Genomic DNA, 16,121 nt, shown 5'->3' on the forward strand with positions numbered 1-16,121 from the left:
TCAACGTTGCTGGGAAAAATCAATAACCTTAGATATACAGATGACACCAGATTTATGGCAGAAAGTGAAGAACTAAAGAGCCTCTAGATGAAAGTGAAAGAAGAGGGTGAAAAAGTTGACTTAAATCTCAACATTCAGAAAACTAGTATCATGGCATCCAGTCCCATCACTTCATGGCAAATAGATGGGGAAACAATGGAAAGTGGCCGACATTATTTTTTGGAGCTCCAAAATCACTGCAGATGGTGACTTAAGCCATGAAATTAAAAGACACTTACTCCTTGGAAGAAAAGTTATGACCAACCTAGACAGCATATTAAAAAGCAGAGACATTACATTGCCAAGAAAGGCCCATCTAGTCAAGGCTATGGTTTTTCCAGAAGTCATGTATGGATGTGAGAGCTGTAAAGAAAGCTGAGCACCAAAGAATTGATGCTTTTGAACTGTGGTGATGGAGAAGACTCTTTAGAGTCCTTTGGACTGCAAGGAGATCTAACCAGTCCATCCTAAAGGAAATCAGTCCTGAATATTCATTGGGAGGACTGATTTTGAAGCTCCAATACTTGGCCACCTGATGCAAAGAACTGACTCATTTGAAAAAACCCTGATGCTGGGAAAGATTGAGGGCGGGAAGAGAAGGAGATGACAGAGGATGAGATGGTTGGATGGCATCACCGAGTCAATGGACATGAGTTGGCGTAAACTCAGAACGTTGGTGATGGACAGGGAGGCCTGGCATGCTGCAGTCCATTGGGTTGCAAGGAGTCAGACACGACTGAGCCCCTGAACTGACTGGGAAGCTGCTGTATAAAATAGGGATCTCAGCTTGTTGCCCTGTGAAGACCTAGAATGTGGCGTGGGGAATGGAGCCAGACAGAGATTCAAGAAGAATGGAATATATGTATACATATAGCTGATTCACCTTGTTGTACAGCAGAAACTAATACAATATTGTAAAGCAATTATTTCAATGAAAATAATGGTCTAAAAAAGAAAACCAGAGTCTTGATAGTAAAAAATAAAATAGAAAAATACTTTAAAAGTGAAAAGATAAATAAAGTATTGTTTCTGCCTTCAAAATTAGACTTAACAGTCTAGATAAAATGATATTAGAGAAAGTATGAACACAAATGACTGCAGAATAAAAGGTGAAGAAACCAAGTTTTATTTTGGTTCTAAAAGAAGCAATGATGGCATCCTATTTGCACTGAAGGATTGCAAATACTTTCAGAAAAGATATGGCATAAAGATGGATTTAGAAATTTGACTCATGAAAGGTTGGGAAAAATGTATTTTTTATTTTCTTAATTTTTTAAAGGAAAAATGTATTTTTAAAAACCATATTCAATTTAAGGGGATAAAAGCTAGCATTTACATAGATAATCTGAGGATGATAGGATTTACAGAAGTTTAATTATCTTTTAAAAATCAAATTCTTAGTGAAGTATTTCCATTTAATTTGCTAATTTGTCTACACTATTCACTTAAAAAAAGATTTTATTTTTTTAGAGTAGTTTTAGCTTTACAATAAAACTGAGCAGAGGGTACAGAGATTTCCCATTATACCAGTAACCTTACACATGTATAGCCTTCTACACTATAAACATCACTCACTAGAATGATAAGTGATGAAGGATGAACCCATTGACAAGTCATAATTACCAAGTTGGTAGTTTTGACATTGTACATTATATGGATTTGGGCAAATATATAATGATTTATATCCATCATTATAGTATTGTACAGAATATATCCACTGCCCTAAAAATCCTCTGTGCTTCATCTACTCATCTCTCTCAACCTCCAGCAACAAAATTTTATTGTCTCCATAATTCTGTCTTTCACAGAATGTTGTATAGTTTAAATCATATAATGTGTAGACCTTTCAGATTGACTTGTTTCACTTAGTTACATGCATCCAAGATTTCTCTGTCTTGTCATGATGCAATAACATTTATTTAATAATATTCCATGGTCTGAGTGTACCAGTTTGTTTATTTACTCACCTACTGAATGATATCTCACTTGCTTCCATATGTAAATTTTTACATAGATATATATTTTCAACTTCTTTGGGTAAATACTGATTGCTGAAAAGATTGTGTCATAAGAATTTGAATAGTAGTGTAAGAAAGAACCAAACTGTCTTCGAAAGAGGCTGTTGTTACTGTTGTTCCGTCACTCAGTCATGTCACACTCTGCAGCCACATGGACTGCAGCATGCCAGACTTCCATGTCCTTCCCCATCTCCCGGATTATCTCAAACTCATGTCCATTGAGTCAGTGATGCCATCCAACCATCCTGTCGTCTGTTGTTCCCTTCTCCTCCTGCCTTCGATCTTTCCCAGCATCAGGGACTTTTCCAGTGAGTCGACTTTTTGCCTCAGGTGGCCAAAGTATTGGAGCTTCAGCTTTAGCATCAGTCCTTCCAATGAATATTCAGGATTGATTTCCTCCACGATTGACTAGTTTGATCTTGCAGTCCAAGAGTCTTCTCCAACACCACAGTTCAAAAGCATCAATTCTTCAGCGCTCAGGCCCTCTTTATGGTCCAAATCTCACATCCATGCATGACTACTGGAAAAACCATAGCTTTGACTAGACAGACCTTTGTTGGCAAGGTAGTGTCTCTGCTTTTTAATATACTGTCTAGATTTGTCATAACTTTTCTTCCAAGGAGCAAACATCTTTTAATTTTATGGTTGTAGTCACCCTCCACGGAGATTTTGGAGCCCAAGAAAATAAAGTCTGTCACTGTTTCCATCGTTTCCCCATCTGTTTGCCAAGAAGTGATGGGACTAGATGCCATGATCTTCATTTTTTGAATGTTGTGTTTTAAGCCAGCTTTTTCAGTCTCCTCATTCACTTTCATCAAAAGGCTATTTAGTTCCTCTTCACTTTCTGCAATAAGGGTAGTGTCATCTGTGTACCTGAGGTTATTGATATTTCTCCCAATGCAAAGAGGCTGTACCATTTTTAATTCCACCAGCAATGTCTGAGTTCCTGTTGCTCCATATCCTCACCAGCAACACAGCCAGTGTTCAGGATTTTTATCATTCAAATAAGTTTATAATGGTACCTCACTGTGTTCAAATTTGCATTTCCCTGATGATATATCCCTGGGTCAGGAAGATCTCCTGGAGAAGAAAAGGGCAACCCACTCCTGTATTCTTGCCTGGAAAATCTCATGGACAGTGAAGCCTGGCAGGCTACAGTTGATAGAGTTGCAGAGTCGGAACGACTGAGTGACTTCACTTTCACTTTGATGATATATAATATGGACCATCTTTTAATGTGTTTATTTGCAATCTATATATCTTCTCTGTGAAGTGTGTATTACAGTCTTAGACTAATTTTTACATTGGATTTTTTTCTTTATTATTGAGCTATTTAAATATTTTAGATATTAATCCTTTATCAGATATGTTTCCCAAGTGTTTTCTCCGTGTGATGTGTCCTCTAATTCTTTAGACATTATCTTTCTCAGGACAGAAATTTTTAGTTTTAATATAGTACCGTTTATCACTTCTTTCTTTCATAGATTGTATCTTTTGTGGTGTTATCAAAAAAAGCATCACCATAGCCAAGGTCATCTAGTTTTTCTCTTATGTTATCTTCTAGGAGTTGCATAGGTTTTTATTTTGCATTTAGATCTACCCTCCATTTAATTTATTTGATAGGTGTCTAGATTCATATTTTTGTATGTAGATGTCCAGTTGTTACAGCACAATTTGTTAAAGACACTATCTTTGCTCCATTGTGTTTCCTTTGTCCCTTTGTCAAAGATCAGTGGACTATATTTATGGTGTCTGCTTCTGGACTCTATTCTGTTTCACTGATTTGTTTATGTATTCTTTTACTGATACCATATTGTCCAAATTACTGTAGCTTTGTAGTAAGTCTTGAAGTTATTCACTTTCGTGACATCAACTAACTTGATTTAGCACTAATTATGTATTTACTGAAAATGCAGCAGACATTCACTATTCTCTGGGGACACATTAAAGTTATGATAAGTCAAGAATCTCTGGAAAACTTTTTCTAAAAAATCATAAGCTCAATAATTATTTTATAAACAGTGAATGTGTGGATTCCATGGAGAGAAATAACTGGATATAAATATAGGTGGTGGAAATACAGAAAGTTTGCAAATAACATTGAGTTATTCATATAAATTGAAGCATGGAATAAATTAGGATGACAGTGATGGATAAGGGTAGGATATTAGAGCCATATTATTGAAGGTCTTACAGGAGAGTCTGCTATGTAGCAGAAAGAAATTTTCAATTGCCACATCTAACTTGAGGATTTACAGCAAAATTTTGACCAGAAAAAAATTTATCTATTAATCTGTCTTATCATCTATATGTATCATAGTTATTTAGTTGCTAAGTCATGGCTGACACTTCTGCAACCTCATAATCTATAGGATGCCAGGCTTTTCTTCTGTCCATGGAATTTCCCAGGCAAGAATACTGGAGTGGGTTGCCATTTCCTTCGCCAAGGGAACTTCCCAACCCAGGGACCGAATCCATGTCTCCTGCATTGTAGGTAGATTCTTTATTACTGAGCCATCAGGAAAGCCCATCTATATCTATATATAAAATCCTAACATATCTCAATATTTAATAACCCTTGTGATAAACAGTCTAAGGCTTGGCAATATTGTTTTCCACATGATTGACATTCTTATGCAGGAACTGGAATTTGCATTAATAGATCTACTAGGAGTTTTATCAGAAGAGCTTTCTTTGCTAGGTAGGCATTTAGAACCCATTTCCCCTCATTTGGGAGTAGTTCCCAGGCTAAATCACTGTTCTATTTATATCCATGACCTCTTTTTCAATGTGCTGTATCACTTGAGCACTATAGAGGCATTCTTGAAAGAAGTAGTATTTGGGTCAGAAATACCAATCAAAATTAGTGTAATTAGATTTTTTTAACGAAGGAGGAGATTTTTGAAGTATTTTTATCAGTAATTCCTTAGTTAAACTTGTCTCCATTTGAACTGTTAAACCATTATGCACAATGAATATACTTGGATGTATTTAATAACAAACTTTGGGTCATTGAATACCTACTGTGCCACATGACTCGAAGCATTTAGTGTGTGTGTGTAGGGTTGGGAGAGGTCAGCTGGGGGTTTTAATCTGAAGTTCTGAAAAATAAAGAAATATCTGGAGAAGATTTTACCCCCATGATTACAGTGAAAGTCAGAGGAGGGTTATATGGGAATGGCTGGAGTTCAGAATAGGACTGCTTTCCTCCATTCTGAAGGCTTATTGGCACTTTTTTAAAAGTCTGGGTAGATTTTGTATATTTTTAACTCACATCATACATCAGAAGTCTTCAGCATCGAGAATCATAAAATTTACCTGTTACTCGTGAGAATGCAGAAGTTGTTGTTCAGTCACTCAGTCGTGTCCGACTCTTTGTGAACCTATGAACTGAAGTGTGCCAGGCTTTCCTGTCCTTCACCATCTCGGAAGCTTTCTAAAATTCATGTCCATTGAGTCAGTGATGCCATCCAACCTTCTCATCCTCTTTCATCCCCTTCTCCTCCTGCCTTCACTCTTTTCCAGTGAGTCAGCTCTTCACATCAAGTGGCCAAAGTTTTGGACTTGCAGCTTTAGCATCAGTGCTTCCATTGAGTATCCACAATTGATTTCCTCCAGAATTGACTGGTTTGATCTCCTTGCAGTCCAAGAGACTCTCAACAGTCTTCTCCAGCACCACAGTTCAAAAGCATCAATGCTTCAGCACTCAGCCTTTGTTATTGTCCAGCTCTCACATCCATACATGACACTGAAAAAGCCATAACTTTGGCCATACAGACCTTTGTAGGCAAAGTAATGTCTCTGCTTTTCAATATGCTGTCTAGGTTTGTCATAGCTTTTCTTGCAGCTTGTGCTTCATCCAACCCAGTATTTCGCATGATGTGCTCTGCATGTAAGTTAAATAAGCAGAGTGACAATATACAGCCTTGACTTACTTCTTTCCCAATTTGGAACCAGTCCGTTGTTCCACGTCCAATTCTTACTGTTGTTTCTTGACCTGAATATAGGGTTCACACAAGGCAGGTAAGGTGGCCTGGTATTTTGATCTCTTTAAGAATTTTCCAGTTTGTTGTGATCTACACAGTCAAAGGCTTTAGCGTAATCATTGAAGCAGAAGTAGATGTTTTTCTGGAACGAGATCTCTTGCTTTTTCTATGATCCAGCAGATGTTGGCAATTTAATCTCTGGTTCATCTGCATTTTCTTTCTTTTTATCTTTTTCTTTCTTTTTTCTTTCTTTTTTTTTTAACCTGTTAAGGAGTTTATTAAGAATAGTTATTCAGGGTAGAGATAAAAGAGACTTGGACTAGAGTGGAGGGCAAAAGTGATAAAACCAACAGGTCTGCATTGGACAAGGAGAACAAAGGAATCAAAGGTCTGGTTAGAACCATGTGTCTAGATGAGAAAGATCAGGGTGGAGATAAAGGGGGTTAGGGTGAAGAGTTCCATTTTGGATAGGTTCATTTAGATGCTGTTGAGCCATCTAAGATGAGATATCAGTAGACAACCAGCTATGCAGGATGAGATGACCATTCATCTAGGCTGTAGATGTGTCGATTCCTTGGGGGAAGAAGGTAGGTTAATAAGCAAAGGAACAGTTAAGGAGGCCTGCAAAATTTCCACCCCATCTGGCTATCATCAAATCATCACTTAGGAAACTACAAAGATACGTAGGTTCCTGTGGGCTAAGGATGGTCCCAAAGTGAAGTTCCCAGAGCCGAGTATAGCACAGGCCTGTGATTCTTTATTTCCTGGATTTGCAACCCACATCTAATCTGGTTGAGTAACTGTAAACACTGCCAAAAAGCCCAGAGTACTCCTACAGAAGCAGGCGGTCACTGCACGCAAGAGGAGCCAGATAGAGTCGCCTGCAGGAAGTTGTAGGCTGACAGCCACGGGCGTTTATGCAACCTCCTTGAGAGGCCTGCGGGATGCTGGTCCACGTAGATTGAGCCTGCAACAGCTACTGCAGGACCATGGTTGGAAAACACAAATATGACCTTGCTTTCTTGCTTGGAATCATTTGGCAAGGATGAGTTCTCATCACTCAAAGGATAAATTCATAGTCCTAAAGTAACATTCAGTCTCTTTTTCATCATGATTTAGTACCCATGGTAGCCTTAACATTTCCTAATTATTCTTCCAGATGATTCTGGATGCTTCCTCTGAGAAAGGGGCTTGCTTTGGACCTCTCTTTTCTGTGCTTCCACAGCACTATCTTACAATTATCTAATATCATTTACAATCACAGCTAGGTTTCCGGAGCTCTTACATGGTCATTCTAGCTTAAACTATTTACCCTCACCAGCTCATTAATTTTCACACAACTGTCTGAGACAGTTGCTATCAGTGCCATTGTGCAGATGAGGAAACTCTGGCCTAGAGACATTCATTCACTACTCAGGGACAGTCTCCCACTAGACTACGAGTTTCAGGCTGGCACCAATGGACCAGCCATTTGCTTTTCCACGGGCCACACCCTGGGGCAGGGTCTGGTGACGAAACTGTGTCCCACGGTACTTTGCACACCAGTGCTGCCATTGGCCCAGCCAGTCGGCTCCTTTATAAAAGTGAGGTGCTGAGTGGTTGCTCAGTTTCTTGGGCTTGGAACAGAGACTAGGTTTGTGACTGGAAGGCTCGGGCTAGTGCGGGCCAGACGCCACAATCAGTCATGGTTCCTGGGCAATAGTGATTTCCACAGGCACACCAGCATCAGGCAGGGGAGGAAGGCACCCAGGTCAATGCCGGCTGCCAAGCCACTCCATGCCCCATGGCGCCCAAGTCCGTGACCTGGCCTTCTTAGGGGACAGTTGTGGCATCTCAGCCAAATTCATCTGTGAAGAAGAAAGATGAAATGGGAAAGAACATCCAGGTGGTGGTAAGATGCAGATAGGGCGAGCTTGCAGGGTTCCGAGCCCTGGGCTTTGCTGCCAGGCTCCTTCCTACATGGTCCTAGGAAAGGGATTTTGTTTACAATTTTCTGAAGGAGCCAGACCTTCCTGTTTCATAGTTTCCTGCGTTAATCAATTCCTGAAGTACAGTTTTGCTTTCTGCTGCTAATGACTATTCTTTCAATATCATATTAGACATCTGAGAAACAAGTGTAGACACATTTTCTGGAATCGATGTGAGAGATCCAAGTGCTGCTGCAGTAATAGTGTCTAATGCAGAGACACTGGACATCAGCAGGGTACCAAATGAGGTCTTGTGAACTTCTAGCATGGCCTTTTGTTTCGTGCTGCCATCTTTAATTAATTCTTCCATATTATTAAACAGACTATTCAAGTTTTTGCCAAAAACATCTTGAGCTTCTTGATTATGCTGATCAACTGCCTTCTTATGATCCAGTTTAGAATGGAGACCAAATACATCTTTTGTAGTTTCTTCAACTGTGTTAAGCAACCTGTTGGCAGCATCATGAAGTCTCTCTTCAGTATTTTCCAAAGCTGAGGTGATATATTCTTCTTCAACAAGCTGTAATTTCGTTTCCTGCAAATGTCTTTGAGTGGTTTCAAGTTCCAATGTCTTACTTTGCAGGTCAGATTTGCACTGGTTAAGTTCATTTTTACTATCCATAAGCAATTCTATAACCCTATTTAGCTCTTCCTCAACAGTAGCAATTTTTTCAACCAATTCTACAATTTCTTCCTCTTGAACAGTTAGTTTTCCACTCATAGCTCTAAAATTTTCTTCAGAAATGTACACTCCATTTTTTTTCAGGAGTTGCAGCAAGATCGCATTTCAGACACTCTATCTCTTCTGTATATTCCTTAATTAGAGCTTTCTTGGTGAGTTTCTGGTTAACCTCAGGCTTATTGAGTATGTTCTTTGCTCTATGAGCATATTCCAATGTACTCAGTTTCCTCCAGATTGAGAGATGCAGGAGAAACTGTTGCAATGATAGATGTTCTTGTATGTCCCCCAAGAGAGTCCTGGAGGATTCTAGTCAGTTTAGATTCTTGATAAGGAACATAAGGTGTTCTTTTTACAAGAGCAGTAATAATCCTTCCCAGAGTCAACAGGGACTGATTGATATTTCCAGCTTCCGGAGATCTCTTGTCAACTGCTCCAGAATGGCCAATGTTCTCACTGCATGCAAGATCAACTAACTTTCCGATTTTAACAAGCTCCTCTCCATCAACTGTAGTTTCTTTCATGTGTATTGTAACAAAGAAAACTGAGTGGATCGACTAGAGTAGACATTCATCAAAGTTGCTGCGGCTGTCTTTTTTGCTGCTCCCTTCTCCAAAATTTGATAGACTTCATCCTTGTTGTGTACTGTAGTTTCTTCTAAACCTTTGATTATCACTCCCCTCTTGTTACGGGGATCATCAAACATCTGCAGTCTCTCAGAAACAGAAGAAGATGGATTAAGGCGATCAAAGAGCTGTTAATTATAGATTTCCAATAGCGACACTTCCACTGAAAATTCAGTACCATTATCAGTACGTTTCTCAAAAATCTGATGAAGAGTATGTGGAATTATACCAACCAAAGGGTCCTCCTCCCAAGTATATGCTTCCTTAGGGGACCTTTCACCTACCATTGTAAAGGTTTTTCCAGTGCCAGTTTGGCCATATGCAAAAATAGTGCAATTATAGCCCATAATAACTTCATCCAGAATTGGACAAACAACACTTCAGTAAAAATCAGTTTGTTTAGTACTTGCTCCAAAAACCATATCAAAAGTGTATGTTTTACTTGAGCTTTTGTCTGCCAGTCCTCCAGTTCGAACACTAACTTCCTTCCACACATAATCACATTCTACTACCAAATGGGCATTAGCTTTCCACTCTGCCAAATTAAATGGTCTGGGTTGCCTCTGCACAGCCTGCAAGACCCTCTGCATTCGACTTCCAGGAAACCAGATGACCGTCGGGTCTCCATCTCTCTTCTGCCTTTTCTAAATCCAGCTTGTACATCTGGAAGTTTTTGGTTCACTATTGAAGCCCTAACTTGAAGAATTTTGAGCATTACTTTACTATGCAAATAGCTTCATCTTATACCTAAATTTTAACAGGCCTAAATGGGGTCTAGAGAACTAATTTTTAATAAGTACTATTAAGGTGATTCTTATTCTGCTGATTCTGAATTTTTGCATTCGAAAGACTTGCTTAATGGACAGTTTCAACCTCAATGAAAAATTTGGATAAATTTAGGGCTTCAGCTAAGACATCCTTGTTGAAGATAGTAGAGTAGAAGGACATTCACTCATCTCTTCCTCTAAGAGCACTAAAATCACAGCTAGCTGTTTAAAGACCATCAACAGGAGGACATGGAACCCACCAAAAAGTGATACCCCATGCCCAAAGACAAAAGAGAAGCTGCAGGAGGATGGCAGGGGGTGAAATCATTATAAAATCAAACCTCATACCCATTGTGGGGAAAGAGGAAACCCACAAACTAGAGAGCAATAATTCCAAAGAAGTTTTCTTAATATTGTGAAGGTTCTGAGCCCAATATCAGGCTTCCCAGTGAAGGAATCTGGCAAAAAGGCTAGGAATCTACAGAGAACCTGACTTTGAAGATCAGTGCAATTTGATTTCAGGACTTCCCAGGACTGGTGGAGAGACCCCACTCTTGGAGGACACAAGCAAAACATTGTGCACACCAGGACCCAGAGGAAAGGAGCAATGACCCTACAGAAGACTGTACCATACCTACCTGCTAGTGTTGGAGAATCTTCTGTGGAGGTGTTGGTTGACAGTGGCTCACCATGGGGATGGGGACCTTGAAAGCAGCAGTCCTGAGTGGTGCCCCTTGGATAAGCCTTCTTCCCTATGGACTCCAGGGCTGGTTTGCCTCAGGACAAACAAATGACAAGGAAGGAGAGCAGTCCCATCTATCAGCAGACAATTGTATTAAAGTTTTATTAAGCATTACCCTGCCCACCAAAGCAACACCCAGTTTTACCACCGCCAAGTCCCACCTATCAGTAAGCTTGCACAAGCCTCTTAGCCTCATCCACCAGAGGGCAGACAGAAGAAGCAAGAACTAGAATCCCACATCTTCCTGATGAAAACTACAATCACAGAAAGTTAATAAAATGAAAATGCAGAGGATTTCTCCCAGATGAAAGAACAAGATAAAACCCCCCAAAAACAAAGAAATGAAATGGAGATATATGACCTTCCAGAAAAAGAATTCAGAATAATGATAGTAAAGATGATCCATTATGTCAGAAAAATAATGGCTAAAATGCAGGAAAAGTTTACCAAATACCTAGAAGAACTAAATAAGAAACAAACAGATGAACAATATAACAGAAGGGATCAGTAGCAGAATAACTAGGCATAAGAAAAGATAAGTGATCTGTAAGATAGGATGGTGGAAATTATTGCCTCAAATCTGAATACAGAAAAAATAATGTAAAGAAGACATCCTAAGAGACCTCTAGGACAACATTAAATACACCAGCATTCACATTACAGTGTTCCTAGAAGAAGAGAGAAAGGAACCCAGAAAATATTTGAAGAAATAATAGCTGAAAACTTCCCTAACATGGGAAAGGAAATAGTCAATTAAGTTCATGAAGTGCAGAGAGTCCCTGACATGATAAACTGAAGGAGGAAGACGCCAAAAACATAGTAATCAAACTTGGGAGTTTCTTGGGTTTTTTATTTTTTTGGAAAAAAAAAAGATAAAGACAAAAATATAATATTAAAAGCAAAAAGGGGTAAATGACAAATAACATACAGTGGAGTTCCCATACTGTTATCAGCGCATTTCTCAACAGAAACTCTATAAACCAGAAGGAAATGGCATAATATATCTAAAGGGATGAAAGTGAAGAACCTACACCAGGAATACTCTGCCAAACAAGACCCTTGTTCAGATATGATGGATAAATCAAAAGCTTAACAAAAAAGCAAAAGTTAAGAGAATTCAGCACCACCAAACAAGCTTTACAGCAAATGCTAAAGGAAACAAAAGAGGAGGAAGAGACCTACAAAAAATAAACCCCAAACAATTAAGAAATAATAATAGGATCATACATATTGATGATTACCTTAAACTACCTTAAAGGTAAATGGATTTCCTTAAATACAAATGGACTAAATGCACCAACCAAAAGACATAGACTGGCCGGGTAGATACAAAAGCAAGATTATATATGTTGTCTGCAAGAGACCCACCCACCTTAAACGGAGGGACACTTGCATACTGAAAATAATGGAATGGAAGAAGGTATTTCACGCAAATGGAAATCAAAACAAAGCTACAGTAGCAATATTCATATCAGACAAAATAGACTTTCAAATAAAAATGGTTATACAAGACAAGGACACTACATAATGATCAAAGGTTCAATCCAATAAGAAGATATAATAATAATCAACATATATGTACCAAGCATAAGGGTACCTCAGTATCTAAGGCAAATTAAAAAAAAGACACTATAAAATGAGAAATCAACAGTAACACAATAATAGTGGGAGATCTTAACAACCCACCTTCATCAATGATCAGATCATCCAGAGGGAGAATTAATGAGGAAACACAGGCCTTATATGACACGTTAGAACAATTGGACTTAATTGAAATTTATAAAGTATTCCAATCAAAAACAGCTGACTACATATTCTTCTCAAATGCACATGAACATTTTGCAGGATTGAATACATGCTGGGCCAAAAGGAAAGCCTTTGCCAATCTGAAATATTTGAAATCATGTCTAGCATCTGTTCTAATCACAATGCTATGAGATTAGAAATAAACTAGAAGGAAAAAACTATAAAAAACAGAAACGTATGATGGCTAAACCATATGCTACTAAACAACCAGTGAATCACTGAAGAAATCAAAGAGGAAATTAAAAAAATACCTAGAGACAAATGAAAGTGAGAACACAGAAGTCCAAATCCTATGGAATGCAGTAAAAGAAGTTCTAAGAGGGAAGTTTATAACAATACAATCTTACCTCTGGAAACAAGAAAAATCTCAAATAGACGACCTAAACTTATACCTAACAAATAGAGAAGAAAAAAGCAAAACTTAAAGTTAGTAAAAGGAAAGAAATCATAAAGATCAGAGCAGAAATAAATGAAATAGAGGCCAAGAAAGCAATCTCAAAGGTCAATGAAACTAAAAGCTGGTTTTTTGGAAAGGTAAATACAATTTATAAACCTTTAGCCTGACTCATTGAGAACAAAGGGAAAGGACTCAAATAAATTAGAAATGGAAAAATAAGTTACAACTGACTCCACAGAAATACAAAGGATCATAAGAGACTACTATGATCAACTGTATACCAATAAAATGGACAAATGGAAGAAATGGACAAATTTTTAGAAAGGTGCACTCTCTCAAGACTGAACCGTGAAGAAATAGAAAATATGAACAGACCAATCACAAGCACTGAAGCTGTGATTTTAAAACTCCCAACAAACAAAAGTCCAGGACCTAATGGCTTCATAGGCAAATTCTATGAAACATTTAGAGAAGAGTTAACAACTATCCTTCTGAAACTGTTCCAAAATATGCAGAGAAAAGAAAACTTCCAAATTCATTCTGTAAGGCCACCATCACCCTGATCCTAAAGCCAGACAAAGATAAATCAAAACAAAGCTCAGCATTTATGATTAAAAAATATGTATCTCCAGAAACTGGACATAGAGGGAACATGGATGCATGCATGATGAGTTTCTTCAGTCTTGTCCGACTCTTTGTGACCCATGGACTGTAGCCTGCCAGGATTCTCCAGGCAAGAAGACTGGGAGTGGGTTAGAGGGAACATAACTCAACATAAGAAAAACTCCATAAAAACCAGACCTACAGCTAACATTTGACTCAATGGTGAAAAGCTGAAAGCATCCCCTCTAAGTAAGAAAACAAGGATGTCCACCATCACTTAGCATAGTTTTCAAAGTCCAAGCTTCAGTAGTCAGAAAAGAAAAGAATAAAGGGAATCCAAATTGAAAAGAAGTTGAACTGTCATTGTTTGCAATTGACATACTATACATATAAAAAGTGAAAGGAAAGTCACTCAGTCGTGTTCGACTCTTTGCCACCCCATGGACTGTAGCCTATCAGGTTCTTCCATCCATGGGATTTTCCAGGCAAGAGTGCTGGAGTGGATTGCCATTTCCTTCTTCAGGGGATCTTCCTGACCCAGGAATCGAACCCAGGTCTCCTGCATTGCAGGCAGACGCTTTACCGTCTGAGCCACCAGGAAAGCTTACTATACATAGAAGATCTTTAAAATGCTACCAGGAAATTACTTGAACTCATCATTTAATTTGGTGAAGTTGAAGGCTACAAAATTAATACACAGAAATCTGTTGCATTTATATATACAATAATTAAAGATCAGAAAGAAAATTCAAGAAAAAATCCCATTTATCATGACATAAAAAAGAATAAAATAGGGATAAATCTATCTGGGGCTTCTCCAGTGGCTCAACAGTGAAGAATTTGCTGCAGTGCAGTAGCCACAGGAGCCGTGGGTTCTGTATCTGGGTCAGGAAGAACTCCTGGAAGAGGGAATGGCAACCCAGTATTCTTGCCTGGAGAATCCCATGGACAGAGGAGCCTGGAAGGCTACAGTCCACAGGGCCACATAGAGTCAGACATGACTGAAGTGACTTAGCATAGCACAGCACAAATTTACCTAAGGGTATAAAGACCTGTACTCTGATAATTATAAGATGCTGATGAAGGAAAACACACAGATGGAAAGATGCACCATGTACATGGATTGGTAGAATCAATACTGTCAAAGTTACTATACTACACAAAGCAATCTTCAGATTCAGTGCAATCCCTATCAAATTAGCAATGACATTTTCTCCTCCCTACTGTGCCCAATTTCCCATGACATTTCCCAGATACTACTTGAACATTCTCGGGGATAATATTCTAAAAGAAAGTCTAAAGAAATTATTTTAAATAGTCTAAAGCTAAAATAATGTAATATATAATCTAAGAAGTTTATTTATATCATCTTTATTTCTGGAATAATGTGGGGACTTTGATTATAAAGTGTTGAGAAAATATACTGAGATAGATGAATTTAAAGTTTGATAAAAGCAAATATAATGTGTGGGATAGCAGTTGTTATATAATATTTTTGGTATTTAAGCCTTCTCTTTTATTTTCAGAGAAGGATGTAAGATTTTTCTGACATTTGCATAAGCACTATCTTTTCCATCTCCAAACTTAGTTTAGTCATCTTTATTTTTATTTAATGTCATTTAAGAACAGGTTAGAGATACTGAAAGTAAATGAGATGCACTATTTTAGATGTGTCTATTAAGAAAGACTGGGATAATTATAAAGGAATACAGATCATAGTCATCTATTTGAACCGATTTTTGTTGTTGCTGCTGTTATGTTTATAGTGTCTACTTGTTTAACTGTAACTCAAGAAAAGAGCCTACAAAGCAAGTTAATTGGTATATAATTCTTTTACTTTCCCTGCTCCTTGTGAAAACAAAGTTGACATTGTTTTGAAGAGAATCCAGTAAAATTTTTTCACAAGTATTCAATTCCGCTGAGCCTGTATGGATCTGACTGATGTGAAGGAAGAGGAGAAAAGAATTGAGCTTTAATGGAAAGCTGCATTGCTAAGGTGTTTCATCCAAGATTTTCAGGTGAAAATGTGAAATATATCTTCAAGGAAAGAAAAACATCACAAGGATGTATTACTTGCACTTTACATACATCTATTTATTTGAAAACTTTTGAATGATTACATATCCATTCGTGTTCTCATTAATACTAGTTACCAAGTATTTCTGACCCTTCTCTGGGCACAAGGTTGGTTGCATTTCCCCATCTTCTTTCTGTTAAAAATGGTCATGATATAACTTACTGTTGTAAATTAATCATGAGAAAAGCTATATTTGTCACATTTTGGAGAAAACTATAAGAGCTAGTGTACAATCAGAACCTCTTTTCTTCAGCAACGGCAACCAACTTCAGATGAGGAGGTTCTGTTAGTATTATCCCTGGAGTGAAGAAATGTAGCCCCAGATTTCTCTCCTCTACCCCAATTCTTTAACCCACATGAATATGCAACATTAATCAGAAATAAACCTTTGTTATTTTAGTACATTATGATTTG

General features: G+C 38.0%; 1 protein-coding gene and 1 pseudogene across 1 annotated transcript in view; one reads left to right on the forward strand and one right to left on the reverse strand.

Moving 5' to 3' along the window:
- Positions 1-16,121, forward strand: part of GUCY1A2 (guanylate cyclase 1 soluble subunit alpha 2) — a 474,198-nt gene that overhangs the window by 298,691 nt on the left and 159,386 nt on the right. The gene's annotated exons all lie outside the window — the stretch shown is intronic.
- Positions 8,027-9,905, reverse strand: LOC138092703 (kinesin-like protein KIF11 pseudogene; annotated as a pseudogene).

This window comes from Capricornis sumatraensis, chromosome 16, assembly GCF_032405125.1.
Source record: "Capricornis sumatraensis isolate serow.1 chromosome 16, serow.2, whole genome shotgun sequence".
In the NCBI taxonomy this organism is placed as follows: Eukaryota; Metazoa; Chordata; class Mammalia; order Artiodactyla; family Bovidae; genus Capricornis; species Capricornis sumatraensis.